Below are 7,804 nucleotides of genomic sequence, written 5' to 3'. Positions count from 1 at the left end.
GTTGACTTCGAAGGCCCTAACTATTCAATCCGTTGGATCAACGCCCTAGGGTGAAGCCTAGGTTGCTCGGAAAGTAGAAATGACCATAAGTTTCATACTGGTTGCAATTATTCGTTTTATACGATGGAAAAGCTGTTGTATTGATATTGTATTTTATGCTTCTGGCGTTGACTTCTGAGGCACTAGCTATTCGATCTGGTGGAGCAACGCCTTGGAGTGAAACCTAGGTTGCCCGGAACGTAGAATTGGCCATCACTTTCAAACTGGTTGCAATTATTCCTGATATATGATGGAAACACAGTTGTATTTTTTTTGCATTTTATGTTTCGGGCGTTCACTTCTAAGGTCCTAACTATTGAATCTGTTGGAGCAAGGCACAAGGGTGTAGCCTAGCTTGCTCGGAAAGTAGAAATGACCATAAGTTTCATACTGGTTGCAATTATTCGTTTTATACGATGGAAAAACTGTTGTATTTATAGTGTATTTTATGCTTCTGGCGTTGACTTCTAAGGCCCTAGCTATTCGATCTAGTGGAGCAACGACCTAGAGTGAAGCCTAGGTTGCCCGCAAAGGAGAAATGACCATCACTTTCAAACTGGTTGCAATTAATCCTGTTATACGATGGAGAAACTGTTGTATTTTTATTGCATTTTATGCTGCTGGCGTTCACTTCTTAGGCCCTAACTATTCGATCTGGTGGAACAACGGCCTAGGGTGAAGCATAGCTTGCCCGGAACGTAGAAATGACCATTACTTTCACACTGTTTGCAATTATTCCTTTTATACGATGGAAAAGCTGTTGTATTTATATCGTATTTTGTGCTTCTGGCGTTTACTTCTAAGGACCTAACTATTCGATCTGGTGGAGCAACGCTCTAGAGTGAATCCTAGGTTGCTCGGAATGTAGAAATGACCATAACTTCCACACTGGTTGCAATTATTCATTTTATACGATGGAAACGCTGTTGTATTTATATTGTATTTTATGCTTCTGGCGTTGACTTCAAAGGCACTATCTATTCGATCTTGTGGAGCAACGCCCTAGAGTGAATCCTAGGTTGCTCGGAATGTAGAAATGACCATAACTATCACACTGGTTGCAATTATACGTTTTATACGATGGAAACGCTGTTGTATTTATATCGTATTTTATGCTTCTGGCGTTTACTTCTAAGGACCTAACTATTCGATCTGGTGGAGCAACGCCCTAGAGTGAACCCTAGGTTGCTCGGAAAGTAGAACTGACCATAACTTTCACACTGGTTGCAATTATTCGTTTTATACGATGGAAACGCTGTTGTATTTATATTGTATTTTATGCCTCTGGCGTTGACTTCTAAGGCACTATCTATTCGATCTGGTGGAGCAACGCCCTAGAGTGACGCCTAGGGTGCTCGGAACGTAGAAATAACCATTACTTTTACACTGGTTGCAATTACTCGTTTTATACGATGGAAAAGCTGTTGTATTTATATCGTATTTTATGCTTTTGGCGTAGACTTCTTAGGCCGTAACTATTCGGTATGGTGGAGCAACGCCCTGGAGTGAAACCTAGGTTGCCCGGAACGTAGAATTGGCCATCACTTTCAAACTGGTTGCAATTATTCCTGATATATGATGGAAACACTGTTGTATTTTTTTTGCATTTTATGTTTCGGGCGTTCACTTCTAAGGTCCTAACTATTGAATCTGTTGGAGCAAGGCCCAAGGGTGTAGCCTAGCTTGCTCGGAAAGTAGAAATGACCATAAGTTTCATACTGGTTGCAATTATTCGTTTTATACGATGGAAACACTGTTGTATTTTTATTGCATTTTATGCTTCGGGCGTTGACTTCTTATGCCCTAACTAGTCAATCTGTTGGAGCAACGCCCTAGGTTGAAGCCTAGGTCGCTCGGAAAGTAGAAATGACCATCAGTTTCATACTGGTTGCCATTATTCGTTTTATACGATGGAAAAACTGTTGTATTTATAGTGTATTTTATGCTTCTGGCGTTGACTTCTAAGGCCCTAGCTATTCGATCTAGTGGAGCAACGACCTAGAGTGAAGCCTAGGTTGCCCGCAAAGGAGAAATGACCATCACTTTCAAACTGGTTGCAATTAATCCTGTTATACGATGGAGAAACTGTTGTATTTTTATTGCATTTTATGCTGCTGGCGTTCACTTCTTAGGCCCTAACTATTCGATCTGGTGGAACAACGGCCTAGGGTGAAGCATAGCTTGCCCGGAACGTAGAAATGACCATTACTTTCACACTGTTTGCAATTATTCCTTTTATACGATGGAAAAGCTGTTGTATTTATATCGTATTTTGTGCTTCTGGCGTTTACTTCTAAGGACCTAACTATTCGATCTGGTGGAGCAACGCTCTAGAGTGAATCCTAGGTTGCTCGGAATGTAGAAATGACCATAACTTTCACACTGGTTGCAATTATTCATTTTATACGATGGAAACGCTGTTGTATTTATATTGTATTTTATGCTTCTGGCGTTGACTTCAAAGGCACTATCTATTCGATCTTGTGGAGCAACGCCCTAGAGTGAATCCTAGGTTGCTCGGAATGTAGAAATGACCATAACTATCACACTGGTTGCAATTATACGTTTTATACGATGGAAACGCTGTTGTATTTATATCGTATTTTATGCTTCTGGCGTTTACTTCTAAGGACCTAACTATTCGATCTGGTGGAGCAACGCCCTAGAGTGAATCCTAGGTTGCTCGGAAAGTAGAACTGACCATAACTTTCACACTGGTTGCAATTATTCGTTTTATACGATGGAAACGCTGTTGTATTTATATTGTATTTTATGCCTCTGGCGTTGACTTCTAAGGCACTATCTATTCGATCTGGTGGAGCAACGCCCTAGAGTGACGCCTAGGGTGCTCGGAACGTAGAAATAACCATTACTTTCACACTGGTTGCAATTACTCGTTCTATACGATGGAAAAGCTGTTGTATTTATATCGTATTTTATGCTTTTGGCGTAGACTTCTTAGGCCGTAACTATTCGGTCTGGTGGAGCAACGCCCTGGAGTGAAACCTAGGTTGCCCGGAACGTAGAATTGGCCATCACTTTCAAGCTGGTTGCAATTATTCCTGATATATGATGGAAACACTGTTGAATTTTTTTTGCATTTTATGTTTCGGGCGTTCACTTCTAAGGTCCTAAATATTGAATCTGTTGGAGCAAGGCCCAAGGGTGTAGCCTAGCTTGCTCGGAAAGTAGAAATGACCATAAGTTTCATACTGGTTGCAATTATTCGTTTTATACGATGGAAACACTGTTGTATTTTTGTTGCATTTTATGCTTCGGGCGTTGACTTCTTATGCCCCAACTAGTCAATCTGTTGGAGCAACGCCCTAGGTTGAAGCCTAGGTCGCTCGGAAAGTAGAAATGACCATCAGTTTCATACTGGTTGCCATTATTCGTTTTATACGATGGAAAAACTGTTGTATTTATAGTGTATTTTATGCTTCTGGCGTTGACTTCTAAGGCCCTAGCTATTCGATCTAGTGGAGCAACGACCTAGAGTGAAGCCTAGGTTGCCCGCAAAGGAGAAATGACCATCACTTTCAAACTGGTTGCAATTAATCCTGTTATACGATGGAGAAACTGTTGTATTTTTATTGCATTTTATGCTGCTGGCGTTCACTTCTTAGGCCCTAACTATTCGATCTGGTGGAACAACGGCCTAGGGTGAAGCATAGCTTGCCCGGAACGTAGAAATGACCATTACTTTCACACTGTTTGCAATTATTCCTTTTATACGATGGAAAAGCTGTTGTATTTATATCGTATTTTGTGCTTCTGGCGTTTACTTCTAAGGACCTAACTATTCGATCTGGTGGAGCAACGCTCTAGAGTGAATCCTAGGTTGCTCGGAATGTAGAAATGACCATAACTTTCACACTGGTTGCAATTATTCATTTTATACGATGGAAACGCTGTTGTATTTATATTGTATTTTATGCTTCTGGCGTTGACTTCAAAGGCACTATCTATTCGATCTTGTGGAGCAACGCCCTAGAGTGAATCCTAGGTTGCTCGGAATGTAGAAATGACCATAACTATCACACTGGTTGCAATTATACGTTTTATACGATGGAAACGCTGTTGTATTTATATCGTATTTTATGCTTCTGGCGTTTACTTCTAAGGACCTAACTATTCGATCTGGTGGAGCAACGCCCTAGAGTGAACCCTAGGTTGCTCGGAAAGTAGAACTGACCATAACTTTCACACTGGTTGCAATTATTCGTTTTATACGATGGAAACGCTGTTGTATTTATATTGTATTTTATGCCTCTGGCGTTGACTTCTAAGGCACTATCTATTCGATCTGGTGGAGCAACGCCCTAGAGTGACGCCTAGGGTGCTCGGAACGTAGAAATAACCATTACTTTTACACTGGTTGCAATTACTCGTTTTATACGATGGAAAAGCTGTTGTATTTATATCGTATTTTATGCTTTTGGCGTAGACTTCTTAGGCCGTAACTATTCGGTCTGGTGGAGCAACGCCCTGGAGTGAAACCTAGGTTGCCCGGAACGTAGAATTGGCCATCACTTTCAAACTGGTTGCAATTATTCCTGATATATGATGGAAACACTGTTGTATTTTTTTTGCATTTTATGTTTCGGGCGTTCACTTCTAAGGTCCTAACTATTGAATCTGTTGGAGCAAGGCCCAAGGGTGTAGCCTAGCTTGCTCGGAAAGTAGAAATGACCATAAGTTTCATACTGGTTGCAATTATTCGTTTTATACGATGGAAACACTGTTGTATTTTTATTGCATTTTATGCTTCGGGCGTTGACTTCTTATGCCCTAACTAGTCAATCTGTTGGAGCAACGCCCTAGGTTGAAGCCTAGGTCGCTCGGAAAGTAGAAATGACCATCAGTTTCATACTGGTTGCCATTATTCGTTTTATACGATGGAAAAACTGTTGTATTTATAGTGTATTTTATGCTTCTGGCGTTGACTTCTAAGGCCCTAGCTATTCGATCTAGTGGAGCAACGACCTAGAGTGAAGCCTAGGTTGCCCGCAAAGGAGAAATGACCATCACTTTCAAACTGGTTGCAATTAATCCTGTTATACGATGGAGAAACTGTTGTATTTTTATTGCATTTTATGCTGCTGGCGTTCACTTCTTAGGCCCTAACTATTCGATCTGGTGGAACAACGGCCTAGGGTGAAGCATAGCTTGCCCGGAACGTAGAAATGACCATTACTTTCACACTGTTTGCAATTATTCCTTTTATACGATGGAAAAGCTGTTGTATTTATATCGTATTTTGTGCTTCTGGCGTTTACTTCTAAGGACCTAACTATTCGATCTGGTGGAGCAACGCTCTAGAGTGAATCCTAGGTTGCTCGGAATGTAGAAATGACCATAACTTTCACACTGGTTGCAATTATTCATTTTATACGATGGAAACGCTGTTGTATTTATATTGTATTTTATGCTTCTGGCGTTGACTTCAAAGGCACTATCTATTCGATCTTGTGGAGCAACGCCCTAGAGTGAATCCTAGGTTGCTCGGAATGTAGAAATGACCATAACTATCACACTGGTTGCAATTATACGATTTATACGATGGAAACGCTGTTGTATTTATATCGTATTTTATGCTTCTGGCGTTTACTTCTAAGGACCTAACTATTCGATCTGGTGGAGCAACGCCCTAGAGTGAATCCTAGGTTGCTCGGAAAGTAGGACTGACCATAACTTTCACACTGGTTGCAATTATTCGTTTTATACGATGGAAACACTGTTGTATTTATATTGTACTTTATGCCTCTGCCGTTGACTTCTAAGGCCCTAACTATTCAATCTGTTGGAGCAACGCCCTAGGGTGAAGCCTAGCTTGCTCGGAAAGTAGAAATGACCATAAGTTTCATACTGGTTGCAATCATTCGTCTTATACGATGGAAAAGCTGTTGTATTTATATCGTATTTTATGCTTCTGGCGTTGACTTCTTAGGCCGTAACTATTCGGCCTGGTGCACCAACGCCCTGGCGTGAAACCTAGGTTTCCCGGAACGTAGAATTGGCCATCACTTTCAAACTGGTTGCAATTATTCCTGATATATGATGGAAACACTGTTGTATTTTTTTTGCATTTTATGGTTCGTGCGTTGACTTCTAAGGCCCTAACTATTCAATCTGTTGGAGCAACGCCCTAGGGCGAAGCCTAGCTTGCTCGGAAAGTAGAAATGACCATAAGTTTCATACTGGTTGCAATCATTCGTCTTATACGATGGAAACACTGTTGTATTTATATTGTACTTTATGCCTCTGCCGTTGACTTCTAAGGCCCTAACTATTCAATCTGTTGGAGCAACGCCCTAGGGTGAAGCCTAGCTTGCTCGGAAAGTAGAAATGACCATAAGTTTCATACTGGTTGCAATCATTCGTCGTATACGATGGAAAAGCTGTTGTATTTATATCGTATTTTATGCTTCTGGCGTTGACTTCTTAGGCCGTAACTATTCGGCCTGGTGCACCAACGCCCTGGCGTGAAACCTAGGTTTCCCGGAACGTAGAATTGGCCATCACTTTCAAACTGGTTGCAATTATTCCTGATATATGATGGAAACACTGTTGTATTTTTTTTGCATTTTATGGTTCGTGCGTTGGCTTCTAAGGCCCTAACTATTCAATCTGTTGGAGCAACGCCCTAGGGCGAAGCCTAGGTTGCTCGTAAAGTCAAAATGACCATAAGTTTCATACTGGTTGCAATTATTCGTTTTATACGATGGAAAAACTGTTGTATTTATATTGCATTTTATGCTTCGGGCGTTGACTTCTAAGGCCCTAACTATTCAATCTGTTGGACCAACGCTCTAGGGTGAAGCCTAGCTTGCTCGGAAAGTAGAAATGACCATAAGTTTCATACTGGTTGCAATTATTCGTTTCATACGATGGAAAAGCAGTTGTATTTATATCGTATTTTATGCTTCTGGCGTTGACTTCTAAGGCACTAACTATTCGATCTGGTGGAGCGACGCAATAGGGTGATGCCTAGGTTGCCCGGAACGTAGAATTGGCCATCACTTTCAAACTGGTTGCAATTATTCCTGTTATATGATGGAAACACTGCTGTATTTTTATTGCATTTTATGCTTCGGGCGTTGACTTCTAAGGCCCGAGCTATTCAATCTGTTGGAGCAACGCCGTAGGGTGAAGCCTAGGTTGCTCGGAAAGTAGAAATGACCATAAGTTTCATACTGGTTGCAATTATTCGTTTTATCCGATGGAAAAACTGTTCTATTTATTTTGTATTTTATGCATCGGGCGTGGCTTCTAAGGCCCTAACTATTCAATATGTTGGAGCAACGCCCGAGGGTGAAGCCTAGGTTGCCCGGAACGTAGGACTGACCATAACTTTTACACTGGTAGCAATTATTCGTTTAATACAATGGAAAAACTGTTCTATTTATTTTGTATGTTATGCTTCGGGCGTTGACTTCTAAGGCCCTAGCTGTTTGATCTGGTGGAGCAACGCCCTAGAGTGAAGCCTAGGTTGCCCGGAACGTAGAAATGACCATTACTTTCACACTGGTTGCAATTATTCGTTTTATACGATGGAAACGCTTTACATTTATATTGAATTTTATGCTTCTGGCAATGACTTCTTAGGCCCTAACTATTCGATCTGATGGAACAACGCCGTAAAGTGAAGCCTAGGTTGCCCAGAACGTAGAAATTACCAAAACTTTCACACTGGTTGCTATTATTCGTTCTATACGATGGAAAAGCTGTTGTATTTATACCGTATTTTATGCTTCGGGCATTG

The sequence above is a fragment of the Calliopsis andreniformis genome, unplaced genomic scaffold (genome assembly GCF_051401765.1).
Source record: "Calliopsis andreniformis isolate RMS-2024a unplaced genomic scaffold, iyCalAndr_principal scaffold0004, whole genome shotgun sequence".
NCBI classification, from domain to species: domain Eukaryota; kingdom Metazoa; phylum Arthropoda; class Insecta; order Hymenoptera; family Andrenidae; genus Calliopsis; species Calliopsis andreniformis.
The sequence above is the reverse complement of the archived record's forward strand: the minus strand, read 5'-3'. Positions refer to the sequence as shown.